Source organism: Octopus bimaculoides, chromosome 9 (genome assembly GCF_046866305.1).
Source record: "Octopus bimaculoides isolate indiv1 chromosome 9, ASM4686630v1, whole genome shotgun sequence".
Taxonomy (NCBI): Eukaryota; Metazoa; Mollusca; class Cephalopoda; order Octopoda; family Octopodidae; genus Octopus; species Octopus bimaculoides.
In genome coordinates, this window is record NC_142936.1 from 41,346,457 (window position 1) to 41,363,229 (window position 16,773).

Sequence of the window (16,773 nt, forward strand, 5' to 3'; positions counted from 1 at the left end):
TCAGTATTTATGCATCAATCATGTCCCATTCTGATGAAACTGTAGAACAGTTTTATGATGATCTAGCACAATTATTGAGGAAAGTACCAATTTCTGACAAGCTGGTCATATTGGAAGATTTCAATGTAAGAGCTGGAAAGGATTGTTTCATGGCCTGTTTTAGGTCGACATGAGATTGGAAAATGCAATAAAAATGCAGTAGCTCTTTTGACGTTTTGTACTGAGAATAATCTGGTCACCAACACCAAGCAGAAAAGTAAATATAAAACCACCTGGATGCACCCAAGATCTAAGCACTGGCATCTCATTGATTATATCGTTATCAGAAAACGTGATATAAAAGACGCTTCTAGCGTTCGGGCCATGAGAGGGGCAGAGAGCTGGAGTGACCATCATCTAGTGCGTACAAAATTAGATTTTTCGATAATGCCTAAAAATCGACAGTCTGGTCTTAAGGCAACCACCTCAAACAAAGCTGCAGGCATCACATCAAATAAAGCTATGATTTTCAGGAAACAGTTGAGGTGGTGTAGCCATATTGTTCGAATGACAGATGAACGCATGCCGAAACTGCTGTTTTATGGTGTGCTTACACAGGGGAAACGATATCAGCGTAAACCTAAAAAAAGGTTTAAGGATGGCATAAAGACTACTATGAAGTCATTGAGAATGGTTCCAGAAGATATAGAAACCCTTGATTCGGATCGAGTTGGATGGAGAACATAGGTGCGGAGTAGAGTGAAAGCATTTGAAGTGGCCAGGAAAACACAAATAAGACTCAAAAGAAATCTAAGGAAGAATGTAACGATGGAGAAGGTGAATGAAAATGACCTTTTTGTGTGCACAGTCTGTGACAGACAATGCCTGTCTTTTGCTGGCCTCAAATCTCATTTGCGAACGCACGGAAAACGAACCTCCACTAACTATTCTGCCTATATGCCTGTGCACACATTTGAGTGCAGTGTATGCCAAAAGGTTTGCAAATCCAACGGAGGCCTCGAGACATTTTAAGATCCACAAAGAGCAGAACTTATCTGCAGCTCTTGGTGGTCCAAATCGGAGGTGCAAACTATGTGGGTGTCTTTTCAGAACATTGCCTGGTTTAAAAAGCCACATCAGATGCCATGATTGTGCTAAGGTGTAGGTGCAGGAGGTGGTCAAACTCTGCAAAAGTAGTAGATAACCACCACCATAACACGCTCACCCGGTTTACAATGTCATCCTTCGCGTCCGCATACAGATCGCAAGCAAAACAAACAGGGGGGAGGGAGAACCATATCTACATCATGTGTGCTTACATTTCTTTTCTGTTTTGTTGTTGGAGGGGAATGGGTAGGTTTGGTGTCTGCATGGGGAGGGTGTGGTAAAAAGGGAGAGGGTGGGCACTGGGTGAGTTGGGGTTGACAAGTACTTTCCTTCTTTCTTTTTCTTTCTCCTCCCGGCTGTTTCCCATTCCCTATCTTTTAATACTGGAGTTTCTCCTTCTACTTGTACTTCTTGTATCCTTTATTGTGGTGGTGGCTGTCGCTCTTCTACCATTTTAGGTGGTGGAGGGCAGTTCGTTCTTATGTGGCCTTTCTGGTCACATTTAAGCAGCCAGGAATCCTGCCCTCCACCCACACTTTCAGGCTCAAATCACCGATCCACAGGTTTTCCGCTAATCCTTCGAACGTCTCCATACTAGCCTGCATAGTTATTTCAATAATTTTTCCTTTCCATGCTGTACCATCTGTCACTTCAGCTTGTAAAACCGTGATTTCCTTCTCCTTTTCTATGAGAAGGGCCGCCACAACCCAAGCCTCATCAATTTCTGGTGGAACCCCTTCAACTTTTATTTTTGCTATCCTCTTACCCATATAGGACGGTAAGAAGGCTGTCTTATCAGTTTTTAATATTTTGACTGCATTGGCTACCGCTTTATCTACCGTTCTATAATGCACAATTGCAGTTCCATATTTACTTCCTCTCCTCAGATAGATGATATCGGGCCAGACCACCGCCAGTGCCTTATCAATCTCACTTTCGTCCACATGATCCACTCTCCCTTTCTCTACGGAGTATACTTTGTATACTACCGTCTTCCTTTGCATCACCCTTACTGCCATTTTACAGTCCTCTTTTAGGTTTATTAAATTCACTGACCTTTTCCTTAGTTCTGCTGCTTCTGCAAAGCTTCTTCTTTTTAAATTTTCGTCCATCCTTTTGATAGCTCTGACCAGTTTCTCCTCTGAAGAGGACAATTCTGTTTCACTGGGGTCCGAACATACGCGACTTCCACTCACCATCTCTCAGTATTACCGAGAGACGGCACAACAACTAAAAAAAACCGCTGCAAACGCAGTACAAGCAAATACAAAATATAGTCAAACAAACAAGCTCGAACAACTCACAGAGACGGGATACCGATTTCTTTATTACCCAAAAAGGGATATACAAAGAATTTTTAAGACATCACAAAACATAAATTCGGTACAAAATGCAACAAACATAAAATCGGGGAACTAAAAATTACAAAAGCGAATGATAATAGAAGAAAAATTAAAATAAAATGATAATATGCAAGAATGAAAAAAATGAGGCGCAATGTTCACTCGATCCCCGAAGTCGGATGGTTACATTTATCAAGCTTTTCACTTTTACGTTCAACGTCATGTAAACGTTTTAACGGTTTCGTAACTCAAAAAATTCAAACACTCGGGTTACCTTTCTCCCATTAAACATTGTTACTTCCGTCCTTATCAACTGCAAATAATCAGTTCTAGGGGGTGGTGTCTCCACCAACCAAACCCTTATCGTTGTTATATTTTCACCAAGTTCTTTTATGTACTACCAGAAGTTTTCCTCGTGTATCAAAATGCATTTCTCAGCACATTTCTCCGGCATCTTCACTATTATTATTTCCTCCAACTTCGCGACTTTTCTCTCCATCTCCTCACTCTTCTCGTACTTTATCAAAACCCCCTTGTATTTCACATCTTTATCCGTTCTCTCCTCCTCTTCTTGTACATTATTAGTTTCTGGCTTTTCTGTCTCTTTTTTTGTTTTCTGTTGACCGTTCCTTTGACTTATTTTTCCTTCGCTTTTTAGGGTTTCCGTTTTCGTTCTTCTCCTTTGTTTTCTCTGTTTCACACTTCTGTCTCACTTTCATTTCGTCAGTGTGGTCTACAATGTTTTCCTCCTCTGCTTGTGCTTTCTCTTGCTGTAGCTGTGTAAACTCATATAGAGGGCATTTGGTCTTCATATGACCTCTCTCCCCGCATATGTAACAATTTGGTTTCCTTCCCTCGACTACAACATTTAACGTTCTCTCGTCTTCCAATTCTATCTGGTAGGGAATTCTTTCTATGTCCTTGAATGTGGCAAAAAGCCACATTTCGAGTCCAAATCCCCACCAGTTGCGCACTTTTGTTTCTGCCACTGGTCCCAATTCCGGATCCTCCTTGGTTGCAGCCAGTACTGTTGCAACCAACTACTCCGGTTTAATTTCTGGTGGCACTCTCGGAATACGTATTCTCACAATTCTTCTTCCTCTATAACTTGGTAGCAATCCTATTTTTGTATTTCTTAACATGTTGGTCGCATGTTTGGTTGCCTCTTCTATGGTGGCAAACCCACCTCAACCATACCGAAGTTTCTTCCTCTGCGGATGTACATGGCTTCATTTACAATTTCACCCAGGCACTTTTCAATTTCCTCTTCCGTCACCATTTCAATTTTACTGGTCCCGACAGCCTGTGTACGATACACAGCTGTTCTCAGAATTTTGTCTTCCTTTGTCTCTTTTTCGGGCGGACGGGGACAATTTGTATGAGTCACCCTATACTTCTATCAAATTCCTGCTTCTGCTCACCTCCTCCATATCTAGCTTGATCAACTTGGTTTCCAGCGGCACTGGCTTCTTCACCGCAGTGACCCTGGCGTAGCTCTCCATACTGGAGACACTACCACTCGCCACAGCTTGGAAAAAAAACGCAGCGGCTCGCATGAAACGTAACAACAATAATTGCACAAAAATCACAATTATTTACAGAGACAACTTTCAGTAATTCACACAGTTTTGACAAAGTAACACAACAGTATTCACAATAATTCACAGAGATGGGATACCGCTAAGCATTTCGCCCGGCATGCTAACATTTCTGCTAGCTCGCCGCCTTGTATATATTATCATACTAACACGCATTATATCCGCACATTTCTTGTTTCGGTTTCTCACTACCAATTCAACTCACAGTTCTTTCATAGGCCCAGGTTTATAATAGTTGGGATTTGCCCGTTGTATGTATGGGTGTATTTAAAGATGAATATTTATTGAAGCGTTTTTTTTTAAAGAAAGATTTTGAATAACAAATGAGCATACTCGACTGTTCTACTCAAATACGAAAGAGGCTTAACGTTTTGCCTATCTGACATACGTGCTCCTTTTAACATACTTCTGCACAACCCCTTTCACCTCATTTGCGTCATCAAAGACATTGAGACAAACGAACTAAAGCAAACAGGTTCGATCTTTTAACAATTATCTCCAGAGGAAGTGATTTAACCATTATTACGTTGAATTTGTTGTTGATATAATTGTTTATTCTGAACAACGGATTATGTGCTCATTTACGCACTAGTAGTATTTGAAATAATGAACTCTATCATATCTCTTTCTATTTATTGGGTTAATGTGTCATTAAATGGTCGAGCTCATTTTTTAAAATTATCTCTATGTTTAACATTACTTTGAGCTTCCAGGTTCATTTCCAGTTGTAGCTGTTATCAACAGGAGTATGGCATCCACATTGCTGAATTACAATACATGTAAACGAAATCAAAATATATAATGGTATTATTCTTTCATGTTCTGAGAAATCTTACATTTATCTCATTTACGAAATTAAAGACAAAGAGTCGGTCTCTATAATGAACCGTTGAAACTTATTTAGCACTCCATCATAATCGACATGAATGTTTTCTACCTACAGTTTTATATATTGATCCCTTGAAAGTAAAATAACTGGTACAAATCGATGACACTTCACTCAGAATAATGAAATTCTAACGATCAGTTTGTCTGGAATTTTCTTGGAAATACGTTTCCTGAATGTACTAAAACAAGCTGGTAAAATTGATAAAGTATCATTGATGAATAAAGTATTGATTATTTTATAGAGGGCCTAAAGCTTCTAGCTTTATGAAATGGGGACAGTTGATTCATCATAAGAACGCCACTTATCGATCTTGGAGAGATGAAAAGTAAGGTTGATCATCACAGGATTTAAAGGCAGATGTAAAGTAATATAATTAAATACCATAGTAGTTTTTATGACGGAAATTCACACTTTGTATTTGTCACTGCTAGTATCATTAACTTAATTACAATCTGAGCCAATAATGAGTGTTTTGACCATAGGTCTGTTGGACACGACTGATCTGGACAACAACAACTCTATGCAGTCATTTGATCTGCAAGAAATAGTAATCATGTTCTCTCGAATTACATCATAACATCTTAAGATAATTTAGTTCTAGACACACTAACATGACCTCAGTCGTCAAGAGCAGAATGTCTTTGATCATAAATCTGGTTAATGTAAAAGGTCTGTTTAATGGAAGCTAAACTAGTATTAAATGACAATAACTAGTAAAATTAACCATGTTTTGTAACATTGACACGAGTTCACAGATACTGAAGAAGAATTCGATCACTCCTAAACAAAATAATTATTCTGAACTTTTGCCAACAGGTCACGAATTTGATAGTTTTGTCAATTGCATTTATTGCAATATCAAAAAATATATATTGTTTTATTACCTTAACTTAATAAATGTGATAAATGCAGTAATAAATGAGTGGTATTTTCGAATACTTTGAGATTTGAAACTACAATCAAACGAGCATAACTATTTAATGCAAAGCAAATTTCCTCTGGAGGAATAGATTTATACATTCGTAAAGTATTACACATCTGAAAAGCAGAAGCCGTAGATATTTAAATCATCTTCCAGTATATTTCATTTATTTTTCTCTTCATTGAGACAGAAAAAAAAAACAGATGCCACCCTGTAAAATAATATAAGTAAACGCTATAAGACTTCCACTCAATCGTTTCTACCAAACCGTATAAAACAAAAATTTTCGGTATCTCAAATCGAGTTTGAAGAGAGATAGCGAAGTCTTAAAAAAAAAAATTTTTTTAAACATGGAACCGAAGAAAGTGGTAAAATGATAGAATCGAACAAGGAAGAAATATGGGAAGTCGCTCAAGGAAGAAAGCAGAGGAAACGGAAGAAGGAAAGTCGGTGTGAACCCCAACCTATACCCACCCCACCCATACCTTCTCAACCCTAACCTCCCCCTGCAGACACCAAACCCATCTATTCCCCACGGACACAAAAAAGAAAAAAAAGCACAAACACACAAAAAAAAACACAATCCTCCCCTCCCAAATTGTTACGCTTGTGTTTTAGTCAAAGGAGATAACATGGAATTGGTAGAAAATGTAAAAAATGGAAGGACACGAAATCTATAAAGACAAAAGAGAAGGAAAAGGAAAATATAGTACTAAGCATGTTGGTGCTGGAATGTCGGTCAAGAGAGCTAGACGAGCATAAGGAAGGCGTTAAATACAGAATGTTGTTATGTGACATAAAGGAGGTTTCGAAGAGTATTAAAAAAGAGGAACTGGAAGAGAAATACGGGATAGACATGAACAGGATGTAAAAGGAAGTAAACGATGCTACTGAGGTGGGGTAGGTGGCACAATTTCATTTATCATTTTCATTCTCATGCATATTTATCATAGTTTAAGTTTTTTGTAATTGTTTTATGTTCCCACATGACTTGTATTGTCCTCTCTTTGTGCGTCTGTTTTGGAAATAATAAAACGAATCATTTCTACCAAACCACATACATCAGAAACCTTCTGCATCTCAAATCGAGTTGCTGCGAATTGTCGTATGGAAAACTTTGTGCTGTTTTGTGCTGCTTTGCATCGGCTTTTGTGTTTGTGCTGTCTCTCCACATTTGAGGAGGGATGGCTAAGTCTTTAAAAAAATGTTTTATTCAGACCTAAGCGGGTCAGACTTGTCATCAGAATTATCGTCATCCGAGGAGGAGCTCGTGCGAGCGGTGGAAGTAATGGACAAGTGCTTGAAGAAAAAGAGTCCCGCAAAGGCGACAGAGATTCCTAAAAATGAGATAAACCTGAAAAATTTAAGAAATTTCGAAAAATGTTAAATAGGGAAGGTGGGGACGTGAAATTGTCACCACCTCAGGAAGTTATGAGAAATATAGAAGAAAAGAAGATACTCCATAAAGGTTATTCAGTAAAAGAAAAAAGAATTGAAAGTGAACCTGCGGAAGTGATAGAAGAGGCATTGAGGCCACTTTGGCAAGATATAAAATATCTTGCCAGAGGAAGCTGATATGGCACTGTCGATGTATATTTTAAAAACAAGGAAAAGGTGAAGGAGAACTCGGCATACCCATTGAAATCGGAAAAGGTGATCATCCTAACTACGTACCTTGGATGAAGTTATAATGACGGTCAGTGGAGGGCAGAGTTCCACGCTGCTTTAAATGTAGCCAGAAGGGCCACATTAGACCGGACCGCTCCTTCACAAACCAAAATAATCAGAGGAGATGAGATTAAACAAGATAAAGGAGCAAAAAGAAGGGAGGCCGAAGAGTTCTAGAAAGGAAGAAACCAGAAAGGGGGAGGAAATAGCAACAGAGTATAAGTGGGAGAAAGTCACCGTAAGGAGGAGAAAGAAGGCAAGTGATTGGAACTGTAAACCCCAACCCACACTACCCAGACCCTCTCAGACCCCCTCCCCCAGCAGATACCCATTCCCACCCGACACAAAAAGAGAATGCAAACACACACAAAGAATTTCAGACACCCTTCCCGAAGTTAAAAAAAAAGGGAAAAGAAATGCAAAGCTTTCATGCTATATAGATCCAATAACGAATTGATAAATGAGTTTTATTCATGGGACGAGGTAAAGAAAGTAGGAACTACTGGATTTGATAACATTGTGGAGTGGCACTGGTGTGTGTTCCCAACAAAGGAGTAAGTGAAGATAATATATACGTCTGAACACGGTTACAGTTATTGGGAATTAGATTATGACTGGGATTTACTACCAAATTACATATGGGACAAGCTATTGGAAGAAATGGGTTTTGATATGTTAGAGGGATTAGGTTTTAAAAAGTAGAAAGTGGGACTGTTCGTAAGTGGGGCGAGTGGTTCCATTTCCATTTTTTATTGTCATTCATATTATTATATTTTTTTTATTTCATTGTTAGATGTCCCACATGTCTTGTATCGTCCCGTCTATGTGCACCCCTTGTGGGCAATAAAGTTAAAAATCATTTCTACCAAACCATTACAACGAATTTGGATAAAACTCAAAGAGTAAATGATGTGGGAAATTAGAACAATTAATGATATCTGTAATGAATGCAGTAAGCTAGCACTAAAGTGTATTAGTGCAGGCACGATTCTGTCGGTAAAAAAAGTGCACTGGTATGTTAGCCGAGTGTGCGAATTCAAAGTAGCAGAAAGGTTCTTGATGTAGAATAACAATTGTAGGATTTTGTTGGATTTCTCCTCGAATATTAATCATACTATTTTAACAAGAAAAACATTTATTGAGGAGAGGAAACATAAACGTAAAATACCATAAGAGTGGATACTAAAAAAACAGAACATTGAGTTATCAAAGCCTAACGCGAGAGATTGGCAGATTGTAGAAGCTTACAATGACCAGTTGCTCTGGTGGTAATGGACCACAGCCAAATTGATGCTACGTAAGAGACTAAAGGATATTAGCTTGTCGATTACATAGATCAAAGTGCTCAACTAATACTTCTTTCATTGACCCCGAAAGAACGAGACACAATTGACCTCAGTGGTATTTGAACTCAGAACAAGACTAGCCAGTATTATTCCTACAGACTACTGATTCTATATGGTACATATGTTATAGAGAACAAGATGGTAAAAGCCAAAGACAACTCCGCTCGGGATTTGTAGTGTGAATTTATAGAGAACTAAAAACTATGAATCAATTTGCCAGAATTTTTCCCGATTATTGTAGACTTCTATTAATATTAACATTCAACACAGGTATTGCAATCGTTTTGGTTAAAAAGAAACTGCTATTTCCCTCAGAAAAATCACTTAAGTATTTGCCAATGTGTTTTGCCTTGTGTATGTACTGAGCTTTCATTGGAGAGTCACAACTTGATACAGAATGATATCAATTATTTCACTTGTTTTTGACATGGATGACGTCTATAAAAGTGAAATGTCTTGTCCAATTATTTCAGCAAAGCAATTATTTATACATCACTTCAGGCATGTCTGTCTTTTTTTCATATGTTAAACCTACACAGATACACACAACGATAATGTGAAATGAATTTCTACGTGTTCAAACGTTAACACTGGCTGCCAGATTTCATAATGAAATAAGCATTATAAAACTAGATGTATGAATGATACGAAGTGACAATGCAACAAGAAAAGTGTGAAAATTAGCTTAAATAGAGAATTATTAAATGCAAACACAGACCAGCAGTATTTCGTGAACAACAACAAAATTCTAGAAATATTAGATTTTTTTTTTTATATCAATTTTTACATTGCTTAAAATCTTGCAGAAAGAAATCTGGATTCGTTTAATTATATGTTGTGGTGTTTAACCCATCCACACACTTATCAATTAATTATTGGACAAGTAAACGAGCCTTCCTTGTCAGTTATGATTATTTATTTATCTTCCCGTCCAGTGACGTTGGCATTATTATAATGTTCGTTGTTTTCTTCTTACTAAGTTATTTATAAATGTTTCATACACTAAGTGGCCACCAGTCAAAGAGATGGGTACGAGTGTCTCCTTTCACTCTCTTTCCTGTAGGGATTAAAATAGATTAGTGAAATTTGTGACGAAGTTTTCGCTTTGAAACTTTCTAATCAATTATGGTGCCCATCATTGCAGTTGAAATAAAAGGAAACCTATCATTCAATCAAACTCTCATGTACAACATCCAAACGCTATTTGAAGAGGAAGATGGGGGAGAGGGCAGTTCTTTCTCCCGGTTCTCAAACGTGAAAGAGAAGGATGTGGGTAGATTAAAGGCGGCTATCTCAGGTAGACCTTGAAATTATTCGAAAATCTGAAACGACTGTGATATAGGAGATATAGCACATTTGTCGAAGAGATAAGCTGTCTTTTGCTAAGCACTTTCTCTACAACCTGTTCCTTTAACAAAGCGGCAGTCCTGGACAATAATTGAGGGACTAGTATTAGGAATATATTTAGTTGATCATAGTGTACCACCACTTGAATAATGTGGCTAGCGGTGGAAATAAGATAAGTTCGTGAGCCTCAGCAAGGAAAAACTAAGCAAATTAATCCGCAGGACTGTTGGCTCAGGGATTAAGGCCAACTTTCAAACAAACTTGACCTAGATTTGATACCAGTTAAGGAATTGATTATTCGAGATAAAAACTACTATCACACTGATGCTGCCAGCCGGGTCTGTCAGATACGCACAGAGCAACGGAAATACTCTTTACATGAATATAGCTGGCTTGAGAAATAATGTTGAACAGCTGTTGTTTAAAGCTGAACATTTTTATTGTTACTCAAATAAATCGTGAAAATCGCTCTGCTGAGTCTTTTGATCAGAAAGAGGAGTGGAGTTTTGCTCTGCCTACTGGGTATGTCAAAAGGAGCAGTGTGCTGGGCGTGATAAATAAGACAAGACTGATATTTCTTCCCTTTAGTCAAATGCTAGTCTATTCTTTTCGTATACCACTTAAAAGCAGTGAAGGGGCAAGTTCTTGCACCCAATTTCTCAAAATTAAGAGACTGACGTATGACGTGAATGACAACAGCGTGAGACTGCAAAAAGAAGTCAACAACTGAAAGACGGCAATTACATTTGATAATTAGTGTAGTCCAGGATTTGTTGGATTACTTGGTTGGCTCTATAGCTGGATACCACCACCCCTGCTGCTACAACTTCACTCTATTGTATATTTCCTACTCGATTTTCATGTTCGTTGTACGTTTGATAATTTATTGTAATTTAATTTTTGTGATACCACTTTATCCTTCATAAAATTATTATTATTAATAGTAGTAGTAAGGCGATGAGCTGGCAGAATCGTCAGTACGCCAGATGAAGTGCTTAGCGATATTTCATATGTCGCTACGTTCTGAGTTCAAATTCCACCGGGGTTGACTTCGCCCTTTATTATTCCGTGGTGGATGAATTAAGTAGCAATGAAACACTGGGGTCGATGTAATCGACTAGTCCCCTCTCCCAAAATTTCAGGTCTTGTGCCTATAGTAGAAGGGATTAATATTAGTAGTAATAGTCGGGTGGTGAGCTGGAAGAATTGTTGTCGCACCGGGATAAACCCTTAGCAGCATTTCGTCCATTTTCACTAAGTTAAAATTTCACCGAGGTTGACTTTACCTTTCATCCCTTTCTGGAACGATAAGATAGTACCAGTAGAATACTGAGGGTCGATGTAACCGACTTAAACTTTCTCCCGAAATTATTGTTATTCTGCCAAAATTCGAAACCATTATTACTAAGACGGTGAGCTGCCAGAATTGTTAACACGTCAGACAAAATGCTGACTTCAAATTCCACCAAGGTCGATTTTGGTTTCCGTGCTTTTGAAGTTAAGATAAGCACCTGTTGAACACTGATGAACTTAACTATCCCCCTCCTCCAAAATTTCAGGATTTGTGACTATAATAGAAAGAATTATTACTACTGTTAGTTCAAATGCTGCCATGATTTACTTTATCTTTCGCCCCTTCAGGTTCGTTAAAATAAAGCAGAAGTTTAGAATTCTGGCCGATCGTATCGGCTACATTATATTGTGATATAATGTATCTTTAGAGAGAGCAAGAGTAGACCGTTCAAATCTGGCTTCCACCAATCATCTTAAACACCCGCATGTAAATTCTGTCATTAATCACAAACAAAATGTCAGGATTTTTTTTCTCACAGAAATCCATTTCACAAATTGATATATTGTTAGAAAGCAGGTTTTAACAATTGTTTTAACAATTTGTTGATTTTTACATTAACTATGAAGCATAAATCATGATAGTCTAAAGTTTTGTTAATCAAAATTACAATTAGCAGTGACAAAACATATATCGTTTCGCTTACTGTTTCCTATAATAAACGTGTGGGTGAACGTATTTGGAAGCAAGCAATTAAATCCATCATAATATATTAAAAGTATCTAAATTAGTAATCTAAAAGGAACTTTTAAGTCTTTGACATGCTGAAACCAAGATATGAAGTGGTGCAACGCAATAAGTTAATTCATTTGCAGTTGCAACTGCTCTGGCGTCGATCGACAAAAGAGAAAGGTAATTTGTCGAAAAATTGGCGAAACCATTGGCGATTTAATTCCTGTTAAAAGGATCAGAGGATCTTTTTTAAATCGGGGGCCACATTTTTCATTAACGAAACACTTTGAAACTTGGAACACTGGTAGAATGTGTCATATAAAACATCTTTTTCTCTTAGTCTTCTTAAAAAAAAAAAGAAATCCCTAAGTTATTCCATGTTAAAGTTGTCGTATTTCTGTAATTTCAACCAATCACTGACGTCCATTCAGCCGATATACATTAAGTGCCGACTACATAAACAAACGATTCTGAAACAATTCTATCGGTGATAGGATTAGGGTTAGGGTAAAACAGCAAATTTAAAAAGAAAAAAAGAAAATCGAAGCTATGGAAATTAAATACGCTTTACACAGCTTAATCAGCCAAAGGAGTAAATGTAAACAACTGAATACTTGTCAGTGATTGGTTGCAATTATCGAAATAAGACAATTTTTTACATGAAATAAATTCGAATACAAAAATATTTTTCTGTTCTATAACACAAAATAGATAAGTATACGAAGTTTGAAAGTCTTTCGGTACCAAAAACACTACGTAAAACATTAATGAAAAATGTGGCCCCCGTTTTAAAAAAGATCCGGATCAGATATCAGTATATAACCAACACATTCGTTCAAATATACAAACACACACACATATATCAGACAAGTTAGATATGTCAATTGTATATGTACAAAATATAAAGAAATGCAGAGGTCACTGTGGTAAAAGGAAACTATGCAGAAGACTGTAGTATGTATGTGTGTATATGTCTCTCCGTTTGACAAACGATGTCGATGTCCTTATGTCGCATTATGCTTGTGGTTTAGGGAAAAAGTGGCCCATAAAATAGGTACTACGCTTATAAAAAATAAATACAATGCATGATGCAAGTATAAGAATATGGGACTCACACACAAATTAAAAGTACATGTTAGAAAAAAGAATCTGGTAAGACTGGTACTTTCATCTGAGTGTATCGGCATCACAACTAAAATCTCACAAAAGTGTTCATCAAAAGTGTTTAAAGTTTATATAAAAATATTTGTTGCAAATGCTGCTCTGGATCTCAACTTTGAATAAGCTGATCTACAATCAAAGATATTTTACTCATGACTATTTCGTCTTCAATCTTTCAGCGTAAACTGGTATCCAATATGTATCTATTTTGATACAATGGGCTTTAATTTGAGGAGGTCTTAGCTAGTATGTCGTAGCTGTGGATGGTCAGTGATTGTAAGATTTTTCTGTATTTAAAATTTAATTTGTGATGGAAGTGGGACAGTATTTTTAGCCGTTATAACCTCTATATTAGTGCGCAGATAAGGACGTTACGGTTGAAGTATTGATATTTTCAATTGCTGCAGTTTAGTACTTGAATGATATGGAGGAGTAAAAGAAATACGTTTTCTGGGTCGTAATTTGTAGAAGCACTTTAATGCATAACCTAAGTGGTGAGAAAGTAATCAACGTAAGATAAGTGCATTTATTCTTCGAGTTTATTGTAGTGTCGTATTTTGATTACGTCATAGGATCAGTTAAAACTTTAGTAATAGTGTCACAAGTGACACACACACAACTCCCTTATGCTGTATAAAACTCGACATCGTCTCTTTGCCTGGGTGGGGGATAAGTGTAAATTTGTAGCTGAATGATAAGACCTATGATATGTCTTTAGTCGTGTAGTGTCATTCTTCTTGCCGAATGATCGCCAGTTGACTTAATTCGAATATTAGAATGTTATCACCAAAATTGATTTGTTTCTGAAAATAAACCGGAATTATTCACGTGAATCGATATGAACAGACCCCCACCCCATATGAATTCAATACAGAATGTTTAAATTTACGAATATTAGCTCTCAAAATGTTATCTAAACAATCAGTTGAATTCTTAAAGATACAACTTGCATTTGTTATTGTTTAGATCCAGGTCGATGAAGAGGTAAAATACGATCTAATATAAATGCCATTAACGTCATGTTTCAATAAATTGCATGTCTTAATCCGTCTCCCACTTCAATATCATCACTACATGTTTGATGTATGCCTTTAGCGGTACGCGCTGTATTGGAAACATTCATGGTAAGACTGCTAGCTGATAAATGTTTACCTTCTTCCCACCAATCAAATGTCCTTAAAAATGGTATCAGCGTTTCCCTGGTCCTCTAACTAAGTCACAAGATGTAGGGGAAATCTATAAAGTTGGTCGAATTCTCGGCAATAGATGAGGATGCTTCACTAAAACTTGAGGCAAGATAGAACAGATTCCAGACTGCGAAACATATAAAGACATCCCTTGATTATGCTCATGGTCGCTATGATGGTTTTATAGCTGGGGTTACCAAATGCCCCAGTTATTGGTGAGGAGCCGCCACTAGATGGGCTGTGTAATGTTCATCACAATGTGAATCACTTTCACGTTGTGTAGTCGATGTATTGATATATTCTTCGGAGATTATTATGGGCCATCTTCTTAGATACTTCAGTTTGACTGGAGGTGTTTTTTCTACCAAAATTATTCGGTGTGGAGCTGGCAAAATTAGCTGATTTTTAATAAGGGAATAGTCAATCAAGAAGGGTGTCTGGAATAGAGCGATTAGGAAAACGCCGTCAGACTATTCGAATACAATATCAGAGAAATATTGAATAATGGTTGTTGATTAGAAACCTGCACAGATGAGATTAGTTAATTAGGAATAGAGAAAGAAAAAAATATTTCCAAAAATAATGCCTCAAGTGAATTGTGAGTTGAAATAAATTCCTTCCAAAACAGTTCGTAAATTAAAATACCTGTGGCATGATAGTTTCCAGACCGAGACACAGAAGTACAAAGAGAAGCAGCGAAACTGAGTTCTAGTCAGGGTTTTCTAGTTACTGACATACTATGTGATGAAGTGGATGAATTCTACAGATGTCATGTTGCTATACAGAATATAGTCTGGCCAGCAAGTATGAAATAGAAATACAACAAAAATTGTATCTAAAGAAAAATTAAAATGACAGGTTTGACATTTTTTCTGTTAGAAACCTAAATCTCGCTTGTCATATATTTTTGAACGGTGATTATAATTCCAAATAAGCTGTGTTTGAAATAAAAGGACAGTGTCACGTCCAAGTTGCCTTTCATTATCATTGTGCTAGATCATAGCTAACCTAGGGTTAAACATTAACTCCATACTTGCTGTCAATTACAGCAATAATTATACTCTAACGTCTGGATAGTGAAAGACTCTCTCCTGAGTGAACATGACAGTTAGTGGAGAGTATCGGATGATCTATTGTGTTAAAACCTAGGTTAGATTTTCTAATTAATTCTGATCGTCTGATATTACTTGGCTTTATCAGGTACATTAAATCACCTTTGCTGGAATGTGCAGTTATTAATATTTAGCAGTGGGTATAAATTATATTGTGTAGCTATCGCAATATAAAAGTTACGTTATATGTCATTGTTGAAGGCCAGCCAACTCTCTAACAGGTTTATTAACGAGCGCATCTATATCTTCCTAACCAATTTTATTTCTCTATATCTATATTGTCTAATGTAGCATGATGTGATTTGAAGGATATTTACCTGCTGTTTTTTTATTAGATCATATAGTTAGATGTTATGTATCAATACGTGTATATCGTGCATTATTGGGTAATGTGTGAAGGCCTCCTTCGATCAATAAGTCACCATGGGATTGCACGTAGAAAGTTCCCCTCCGAGGTACATGTTCGAGCAAAGTTGTTTGTGGAAGACCAGCAGTCACCCATACATACCAGCCTTCTCTCTCCACGCCACTGATGTTATCCAAGAGAAAGGCAAAGGCATCAATGCCATCTCAACTCATTTCTACAGTTGAGTGAACCGCAACGTGAAATAAAGTATCTTGCTCAAGAACACAATACACAGCCCGGTCTAGGAATCGAAGTTACTACCTCAAGATTGTGAGTCCAACGCTCTAAATATTGACCCACGTGCCTTCATGATAGGTATATAGTAGATGTAGTATTGAATTGTTGCTGTTGTGATCCCGAATCAAACTTGATTGAGCGGATTTTCGATCATAAGAGCCCTGTCTATCCCGGCCCCATCTCAATCACTGGTATGTAGATCTACGTCCCCCGTCATTACGTTATTTTCTAAGATGGTAGGGTGTTACTGGAAAGAAATTTGGTTGCTAATATTAGCAAACCAATCGACCAGGATGAGAACTCCCACCTCATTGCCTGATAAATAGTTCACATCAGCAGTAATTTCGGTATATATAATATATTGATACGTAGAAAAGTGTATATAATAGTGTTGCAGTGATTGGAAATCTTCTAGAAAATAGATAGACAAAATAACAGCTAGAAAACT

The 16,773-nt window shown here is 37.2% G+C and overlaps 1 protein-coding gene across 1 annotated transcript in view; it reads left to right on the plus strand.

Annotated features, from left to right (window-relative positions):
- The first annotated feature begins 2,691 nt into the window (after window positions 1-2,691).
- The window catches only part of LOC106872657 (QRFP-like peptide receptor), a 122,543-nt gene continuing 108,461 nt past the window's right edge, over window positions 2,692-16,773 (plus strand). Inside the window, exon 1 of the mRNA XM_089357451.1 lies at window positions 2,692-6,738. The gene's annotated coding sequence lies outside the window, so the exon portion shown is untranslated. The remainder of the gene's footprint in view (window positions 6,739-16,773) is intronic.